General features: G+C 26.5%; 1 pseudogene; it reads right to left on the bottom strand.

The window, feature by feature from the left end:
- Positions 1-4,696: 4,696 nt before the first annotated feature.
- LOC126554394 (uncharacterized) lies at positions 4,697-5,736 on the bottom strand (annotated as a pseudogene).
- Between the last annotated feature and the right edge of the window lie 3,890 nt (positions 5,737-9,626).

The raw sequence follows: 9,626 nt of genomic DNA, 5'->3' as shown, positions 1-9,626 counted from the left end.
TTGTTTTGATAAAATAAATTGAATTATGTTATTTTAGTTTTGAGCCATAAAATTGATTTTGATAAAGATCCAGGTACCTGGCCATCTAAAATTTCTGACTCCATGAGAAGTTATTTTCATAGAATTGGTGCTTGTCAACCGTCATCATTAGATTTAGCAAATGGCTTTCCAAAAGTATTTGATGTTTCTAAAAATGCAAGAAGTTTTCATGAGAGTTATTATAATAAAGTGTTATTTGATGGTGCAGTTGTAAAACGTTCATGGTTATCGTATTCTATTTCATTAAATAGAGTATTTTGTGTAACTTGTAAAATTTTTGGCCTACCAAAAGCTCATCGTTCTTCTTTTGTCTCAGAAGGAAATCAAGATTTTCACAATATGAAACGGAATATTGAAAATCACGAAACAGGAATGGAACACCTCCAAGCAGAAATTAGTTGTGGTTTATATACAAAAAAACAATCGTATAGATGCACAAATAGTTCATTCAGCGAATATAAAAGTATCTGAAAATCGAGAAATTTTAAAAGTAATTATTGATGTACTACTATACTTGGCAAGACAAAATATTGCTTTTAGAGGTCATGATGAGAGTTTTATATCAACAAATCAAGGTAATTTTTTGGAACTTGTGAAAGTAATCTCCCAATATCATCCTATTATTCAGCACCATTTAGATAAAATTCAAAACAAGAAGAAAAACAGACTTACATTTATGTCACATGACACTCAAAATTGTCTGCTTAAGATATTAGCTGAACAAATTCGTTCTAAAATACTAAAAGAGGTTCAACAAGCGGGACTTTTTGCGATTATTATTGATACCACAACTGATGTAGAAAAATTAGAACAAATGTGTTTTGTTATTCGATACTTAAATGAAGAAGGTAAAATACAAGAACGGCTTATTGCCTTAAATACAGCTTTAGATGCATCAGGATTAGGAATGTTCAATGTCTTTCTTAATGTCACTGAAAAGTACCAAATAAATTGGAAAACTCAATTATGCGCTCAGGCTTATGATGGCGCAGCTTCGATGCAAGGGCAATATTCTGGCCTAAGAACACGAATTCAGCAAGAAAATCCCAATGCTCTATATATTTGGTGTTTTGCGCATCAGCTTAATCTAGTCATAGTAGATATGTGTGACTGCTGCACAGATACTAAAGTATTCCTTGGTGACGTTCAATCAGTAAATGACTTCATGAGAGCTCGAAAAAGAACTGCAATATTTGTTGAGTACCAAAAAGAATTATATCCGAAAATGAGGTTACGTCGACTAAAACACTTTTCAACAACTAGGTGGACATCCCATGACAGAGCCATAATTGTGATTTATGAAAAATTTAAGGCTTTAATTAAAACATTAAATTATCTATCATTATCGTCTGATTCAGATCGAGATACGTCTTCTAAAGCATCTAGTTTGGCCACTACAATTAGTGCATTTAAATTTGTTGTCACAATGTTGTTCATACAAAAAGTATTTTCTATAACTACACCATCGTCAAGATATTTACAGTCGAAAAATTTAGATTTTATCCAAGCTAATGTTTTAATTGATGAAGTTAAAGAGAGCTTAAAAAATTTAAGAACCAAAGAAGAATTTTTGAAACTTATAAATGAAGCTCAAAATTTTGCAAGAGAAAATGATTTAGTTGAAATAGGTTTCAAAGAAATTAGGATAAGAAAAAAAAACTTATGCCTGGTGAAGTTACTCGTGATGAACCTCAATCTTTAGCAATTGATCGTTATAAAACTACAGTGTACTTCACTGTTTTAGACAGTATCTTAACATCTATTTCAAATAGATTTAAAGAATCTAGGGATATATTAAACGATTTAAGTATTTTATCACCAGCTCGCATCAAATCATTTGGGAAACAAAGTAGTCCAAATTTACCAGTTGATGCATTTCAAAGTCTACAAAGATGGTTACCAAAACTTGATCAACTTGCTCTGAAGAATGAATACAAAACATTTAGCAAATCAATAAATGCTTTAATTGATGGTATGTCCCCAAATCTTTTGCACAAAAATGAAATAACATGTTTGTTTGAAAATAATCAAGCTAGTGATATTGAAGAACCTTTTATTGATTCTGAAGAAGAAAAGTGTGACACTGATAACAGTACAGAAGTTGATTCAAAAAAACTATTTGAAGTATTAACAAACTTTGGAATACTTCATAGTTTTCCGAATCTTCATTATGCCTACAAAGCTTTACTTACAATTCCAACATCTTCTGCTAGTGCAGAAAGAGCATTTTCCAAAGTAAGTAAAATTTGTATAATTTATTTAAAATTTTAAACCAAATCTAAATTTAAAGTAAAATTAAAGTATCATACGGTTAATATTTAAATTTTGATATAAACAGCTTAGAAGTTAAAGTTAATAATTACATATTAAGAAGTTATTGCTGATTTGCTATTTGATGTTATGATTCCATATAATATTTCATTATTTTTTTTTTTTTTTTGTAAAATTGTTTGTAATTTATAACAAAATCCAATAAACTTGACCTATGTTTTTTTTTTTTAATCTATGTAATCCATGTAGGAACTTGTAATTTATTATATTTTAAACACTGAACATTAAATTTTGCCATTTTAAAATTACAATATAACATAATAACATAATTAATTAAACAATTTTCCATGGTACCTAGGTAAAACTGATAAAGACACGGTTAAGATCCACTACAAAAGAAGATAGACTAGAAAGTTTGATGATTTTAAACTCTGAAAAAGATATCAACATAAATCACAATTTGGCTATTGATACATTTGCAGCAAAATCTGATTTATTAAAAGACAGTTTATTGTTTAAATAAAGTTATATGGTTTTTAATATAAAAATAAATTATGTTTCAAATTAATATTTTAACAAAAATTTTTTGTTATGAATATAATATAATATTGATTGTTTCTGAATTTTTTTTAATTTATTTAAAAACAACATCCTTTAGAGTACAGACTTAGGAGTTGGGAGTTGTACATTATCTTGATTATTAATGATATGTTTCACTTTGCTCGATATTTGAGTTGTTAGTTAAGTTATTTTGTTTTACAAATTAATATATGAGGTGCATAAACATAAGTAATTTTATTATTTTCCGTAAAATATTAGACTATCGTGAAAAAATACATTATTATTGTAGAATTGTGAATTGGGGGTGTGGGGGCGTAGCCCCCACGGGTCTATGTTATAAAATGTAGGTGGTGGTGGTGGTCGACGTCTAAAATCCAGACTTGTCTCATGAAATAGAATAGTTCACGCCGCCACTGTTGTAAGTTATGTTAATAATGTAATGTTATAACTTTAAATCTATAACTTCTTGAACGTAATATTGAATTAATGGTACTTACTTATGAAATTTAATATTTTCACCACCTTTGGAGTTGCAGCCTTTAACACGGCAAGATACAACTATCGTAAACACAATAATTTAACTTTCAAACTCAAAAACAAACTAAATAAAACGCAAATGTCACAAACATTCACAATTTAAATAAGTTTGATATTTGGTACATTTAACATTATTTGTTTAAAACAAATCAGTAATCATAATTTTATCACATTATCAATGAAATATAACGATCGGCAAGATTTTATTGCATCACAATTTTTTATTTGCAGTAGGCACACTGCAAAACACTACTTTGTTTCTTTTCTCATTCGACTATATCGTTTCCTGACTTCTCTCTCTAAGCGCTATCCATAGTTATTAGGTCTATGCATTTAATATTATAAGTAACCTAAAATTATCAAATCAATAATTACATTTTATTTGTATAAAAAAATTGCATTTGTTAATTTAAAGTTGCACATTAATTAATTAAAACTAATACTGTAAGATTAAGTTCTAACTATTTACACATAATTAATAATTCAATTTTTAAGTTTTCTATCTATTTGAAAGAAAACACATCACAAACAATGAGGTATTTTATCACTAATCAAATATTGAAACAAAAATTTCAAAAAAAAAAAAAATAGCTTGCTGCGCTCCCCTTGAAAAATTCCTGCGGACGCCCTTGCCTCTTAGATTATTTTAATTAAAATAATTAAGATAACTAACAAATTTTTATTATAATTTATTAATATATTCACTTAATAAAGAAACGTGTTGAAATACTACAATATTTATTATTTTTAAATAAAGGAAACAAAGTTACTTAGGTTAGATATTATTGTATAAAATAAATAAATAAGTAAATAATAACATAATATGAAAATAACACATTTTATTTAAGCTTAATATTATACTACTTAGGTATTCATATTAATAAGTTAATTAAATACTTACCAATCTTCAGATCTATATATTACATTATATTATATAAAAAGACAGCAATACCACATGTTGTTGAAGAGTTGCAGTAGTACTGTAGTAGTGAGATTGTGACAATAATAATGAATGGTAATATTATTATCACGGACTAAGATATATAGGACTGGCAACGAACACGATAACGCGGTAAGAAAAAGGTATACAGTTGGTGGGTGTACGGAGGGATCTTCCTTTTTGAGCCTCAGCTCTACCTGGTGGTAATAAATAACAATTCTATGTTCAACAATGAACAAATCCGTGACACTGACACACTGTACGACAGTACGACACTCACTGACAAAATTAATATTAAATAATAATTAATTCTTATGTTTAATTGTTAATTATTTTAACGAATTACAATTATCTTTATAACCAAAATGACTAGATATTAATTATTAATTATTTAGGTATTTAATAATATTAATATGTATTATCATCATACAGTGCTTTTTATACATATATTTGTTAACAATGTTTAAGGAGTACCTAAGGTTTAATGAATAACGAGTTAAAAGTTTTGACAATTTTTTTTTCTTTGAACTTAGTTCTTTGGTTTCTCTGTTTAGATTTCTAGTGTATTGCTTTATCAGCATTGTAATATAGAATTGTACTATGGAAGTAATCATTTCACTTTCGTGTTCTACACAAGGACATTTTAGTAATTTTTGATGATGTTGTAATAAAAAATTTACAGTCTTATCAAACATCACAGTATTTTACAAAGCCTTCTTCAATTGCTGAAACTAATTTAAAAACTGTATAATTTGGATGTATTAAGAATCCTTTAGACTTCAAATTTGTTAAAGCTGCCTCTGGTCTTGTATCGGATCTTTAAATAGTAAAACAATATTGAAAACAAGGTAAATTAGTACAATTAATATAACAAATAATAGAAAATATTTCTATAATTTTATTATAAATCAAAAAGTAAACATACCCTTTAAAGCAGAAAGACAATTCAAACATTTAGTTTTTTTAAGAACTATTTGACGACACATAAAACCACATATATAATATATAACACATTCTTTGGCTGTAGATTTTTGAATTTCACAATAGTTATGAATTCATGATCTAGTATAATATCAAGAACTGCAGCATCTAACAGATCACATTCATCATCTTCATTAATAATGTTATTAATTTTTTCTTTTAATTTTTCTATTTTTTGTTGCCTTTCTGAAAGATTGCTTTTAAATAATTCTTTTAAATCAGTCAATGTTATTTTAGGTGTTGTTAAATCAAGAATCTGGCAGTTTCCTGTTTTTGGAGGTTTTAGTATTGATGATACTGATAAAAGTTTATACACTTATAAAAACGTAGGTGCTGTTTGATGTTCGTTTGGACCAGTAGCCTGGCGAACCATACCAAAAAATTGCTAACAAAAAGTTTAAATAAATATAATGTAAGTTTAAATATTTTATTTTTTATAAAATATTAAGAAAAATTACTTCAATGCGATCTTGATTCATTCTGTTTGTTAGAACATATAATAACGATAAAAAATTTTTGGATGACCAAAAAGTTTTGAAAATTTAATACAAGGTTCCTTATGAGTTGTTTTTAATGTAGCTAAAAAAAATTAAAAATCGTTAGTCACAATTTTTTTTTATAAGCGTTTTTAGTTCAAATTTTTACGAAATCTGTCGAAAACTCGAAAATTTGCAAGTAATTTTGAAGTTGAAAAATCATAAATTTTTTTTCTTTTATAACTAAGTTTTGAAAATTTGGTACACGGTTCTCCATACATTTTTCTTCAAATATCTGTAAAAAAAACTCTACCGGATTCAGACAAAAAATTTTTATGAGTGTTTGAAATTTAAATTTTTACAAAACCGCGTTAAATAACGGTTTAGCCTCAAACGATTTTTGATATTTGTTATAATTCGTAGATACTTAAAAATTTTACCAGTTATTTAGATTGGCATTTTATTTACTTGATTTAATTTTCAAAATATTTTGAGTTTTTTTGAGCTATTTATAGACAACTGAAATTTTCAATTTTTCTGAAAAAATTTTTTTGAAGGGTCGATAAAATTTTTTTGGCCCTATCAAAATACTTGAACATTTTATACAAAGTTCCTCATATGTTATTCTTATAGTGATAAAAAAATTATAAGAATACATAGGCACAATTTTTCTTTATTAGCATTTGAAGTTCAAATTTTGACAAAAATTCGTCAAAATCATGAATATTTTTAATTATTTGGTATCGATTTTTGCTTTTTGTTTTTATCCAAAAAGGTATAAGTTGTAGAAACTTGAAAATCTTATCAGTTGTCTATATTGGCATTTTCTTTGTATAATTTTTTTTTCAAAAGATTTCACTCATTTTTATCAATTTATAGGCATTTGAAATATGTTATCACCTTCTCTTCTCTACATCCGCGTGTATCGTGGTTTCATCACAGATATATAAAAATTTTATAATATTTTTATATATCTGTGGGTTTCAATTCATGATAACTGATAACAAAAATAAAATAACAATCATGGTTGAAATATGTATAATTTAAAATATTGTATATTTCAACCATGATAACAATAAAATATTATTTGAAAATTTGAAATTATGTCATTATGACAGCAATAGTTTTTTTCCTTTATGTGGTCATACTGGTTTTATTCCTTTTAATTGCTTCACTTTTTGTACTGTGCAATTTGCTATAATAGATCATCTCTTTATATTATTACTCTATGCTCTATGTAGTAGGTACATAATTATAATTATTTTCAAATTGTTATTGAGTGATGAGTTAGAACTTCTGTTTTTGTTTAAACAATTTCAACGTTTTGACCGTTTTGTTAATATGGTTCAATCAAATAACCAAGTGATTAGTTTAATTTATCAACGTAACTGTTGCATTCAAAAGTCAATACAACGAGTTGGTTCTTGTTTCGTCAAGGTGAGTTTACATTTGTAATGTAATTGCTTTAATCATGTTTTCTTTGTAAGAATTAAATATAAGTTGTAATCATGTGTGTTTAATTTTTTAGATTCTGAACAAAAATTATTTGTTTTTAAACCGTTTCGTCGGAATGAAATATATTTGGAGCAATACCTCCAACATTATAACTGTAACCGATTTGATTAAGGTCAACTTTGCTATGTCTAGAAATTTAGCGACCATACAATGTCTACAATTACTAACATTGTTGTACTATATTGGTAAGTACTTTTTAATGATCATAATTTGTGACACATTTTTATCTATGACTATTTAATTGTATTTTATTTATTTATCATAGTTCAATTTAATTATCAGGTCCTACAACCTTGAGGAGGCAGATTTAAAAATGATGTACCTACTTATTTATAGATGTATACATTATCCATGCCTACTGCAACCAGCAAAACTCATTCACAAGCAACTAGGTAGTCAACGTATCATAAGACCAGGTACTGTAACATTTTTTTATTTTATACCTAAGTACAATGTGTTGTTTTTTAATTAACCAAGTTGAATGAAGGATGTAGAAAAAAACACAAAATAAATATAATTTAGTTATTTTTATTAAATTTATAATGTAATTAGCTCCTCGCCCTTGTCAACCTGCATCTCTTCTTGTCCTGGTTCTGTGTCCTATAAAAGAATTTAATAGTATTTTGTATTTACTATAATTTTAGTTACAGTAACCTAACATCAAACTTGTTTTCCAGTGCATTTGTGTTTGAGGGTTCTAGTTAAATTATTTATTTATTTTTTATACAGATTTGTGTCATATTTCAGGGTTTTTTTTTGAGGTAGATGGGCGAGGTTACTGTTCAGTTACATTATATTCATAATATTAACAGTGAAATGTTTAGTAAATTCAATTAAATTGTCTTCAGTTAAATGTAAACAAATACAAAATTTTACTCAATAATTTTAAAGGTAAGATTGAAATAAAATTAACTTAATTAAATATTATAAATATAATTAACAAATTACCACAATTGAAAGAATAAATTTTGTGTGATAGTTCTGCATGATAAGAAAATATTAACTTAAATGGGGATAATGTAATTAACTATAAAAGGTAAGTTATAAAAAAAAAAAAAAAAAAAAATCAAAAAGTCAACCACCTTTGTTGAAAACTACTAACAATTTGAATGATAACAAAGTATTTTGCGATTTCGCCTATGAATCATGTATTACCTATTTAGTTTTCTAAATAGTAATTTAAGTTTTCCTGCCATTTTGGTGGAGGGGGGCTGTATTCCCCTTAGCTTCTCCCCTGGATATGCCACTGGTAAATATATTAAATGAAGACATGGTAAAAATTGTCACGGAATTAAGTATAATTATTATTATATTCAAATATTATATAAGGAATAGTGATAGTTAAGTAAAAAAAAAAAAACTTACTTTACGTTTCCTCCGAATATTTATAGTGTCCCGCAGATCTTTATGTGTGGTCTTCTGGAATTTAAAAATTTGTAATTATTATTGATAGTTTAGAATTAAAATTTCCAAACATAGTACTTCATGCAGAGTATAGCTTATTATATATGAAATTAGTACTAAAATATATTGATAGACATCATTTGGGAAAGATTAGGGAATTATTAGAAGTTATGTTACTGGTCATTTTTAAAGATTGTTTTTGTATTGATGAAGAAAGTTGTTAGTTAAATAATAATTTTCAAATTATAATGCCAAAAATATTGAAAGTAATATTATGTTATATTGAATAAAATAATTACCGGTTCTTCAGCTGCCCACCAACATTTTGATTTATGCCACTTATGGCAAATATTGCATCCTGGTGAAACAACAAAATACATTATTGCTTAAGTCATTAAAAATTAAATATCTAATATAATATACTAACTTTTTGTGTTTTTTTGTTTTTTTTTTCGGCATTTGCCCTCATGGTTTTTTTTACATGTACTGCACTCTTCAAAAAATTTAAATAAATTGGATAGGTATTTTAAATTAATTACACAACATCAAAATTAGGTATTCAATATACGTACTAGGTTTTTTGTTTTTGATTTTAATTGATTTTCTTCAGTATTATCTAAATAAAAAAAAAATAATAATAATTAACCAATTTAAAGTTATTAATAACTTTGGTATGCTTACTATTTTTGGTGGTTGGGGTTTTTGGGTCTGCCACCCCATAATAATGAAAATGATTTATTGTAGTCATCTATATAACACATAAATAACAGTTTTCAATATTTAATTATGGAATTGATAATGTAAAGCAATTATAAAGTATTCAATATTCATAACCCAAAATGTAGATGTTCGAAACTCGGCGCCTTTACATAAAGACCCAGTATGGCTATATCGGGTGGAGG

The sequence above is a fragment of the Aphis gossypii genome, unplaced genomic scaffold, assembly GCF_020184175.1.
Source record: "Aphis gossypii isolate Hap1 unplaced genomic scaffold, ASM2018417v2 Contig00482, whole genome shotgun sequence".
Lineage (NCBI taxonomy): Eukaryota > Metazoa > Arthropoda > Insecta > Hemiptera > Aphididae > Aphis > Aphis gossypii.
Note: the sequence above shows the minus strand (reverse complement) of the source record. Positions and strands in the feature narration are given on the sequence as shown.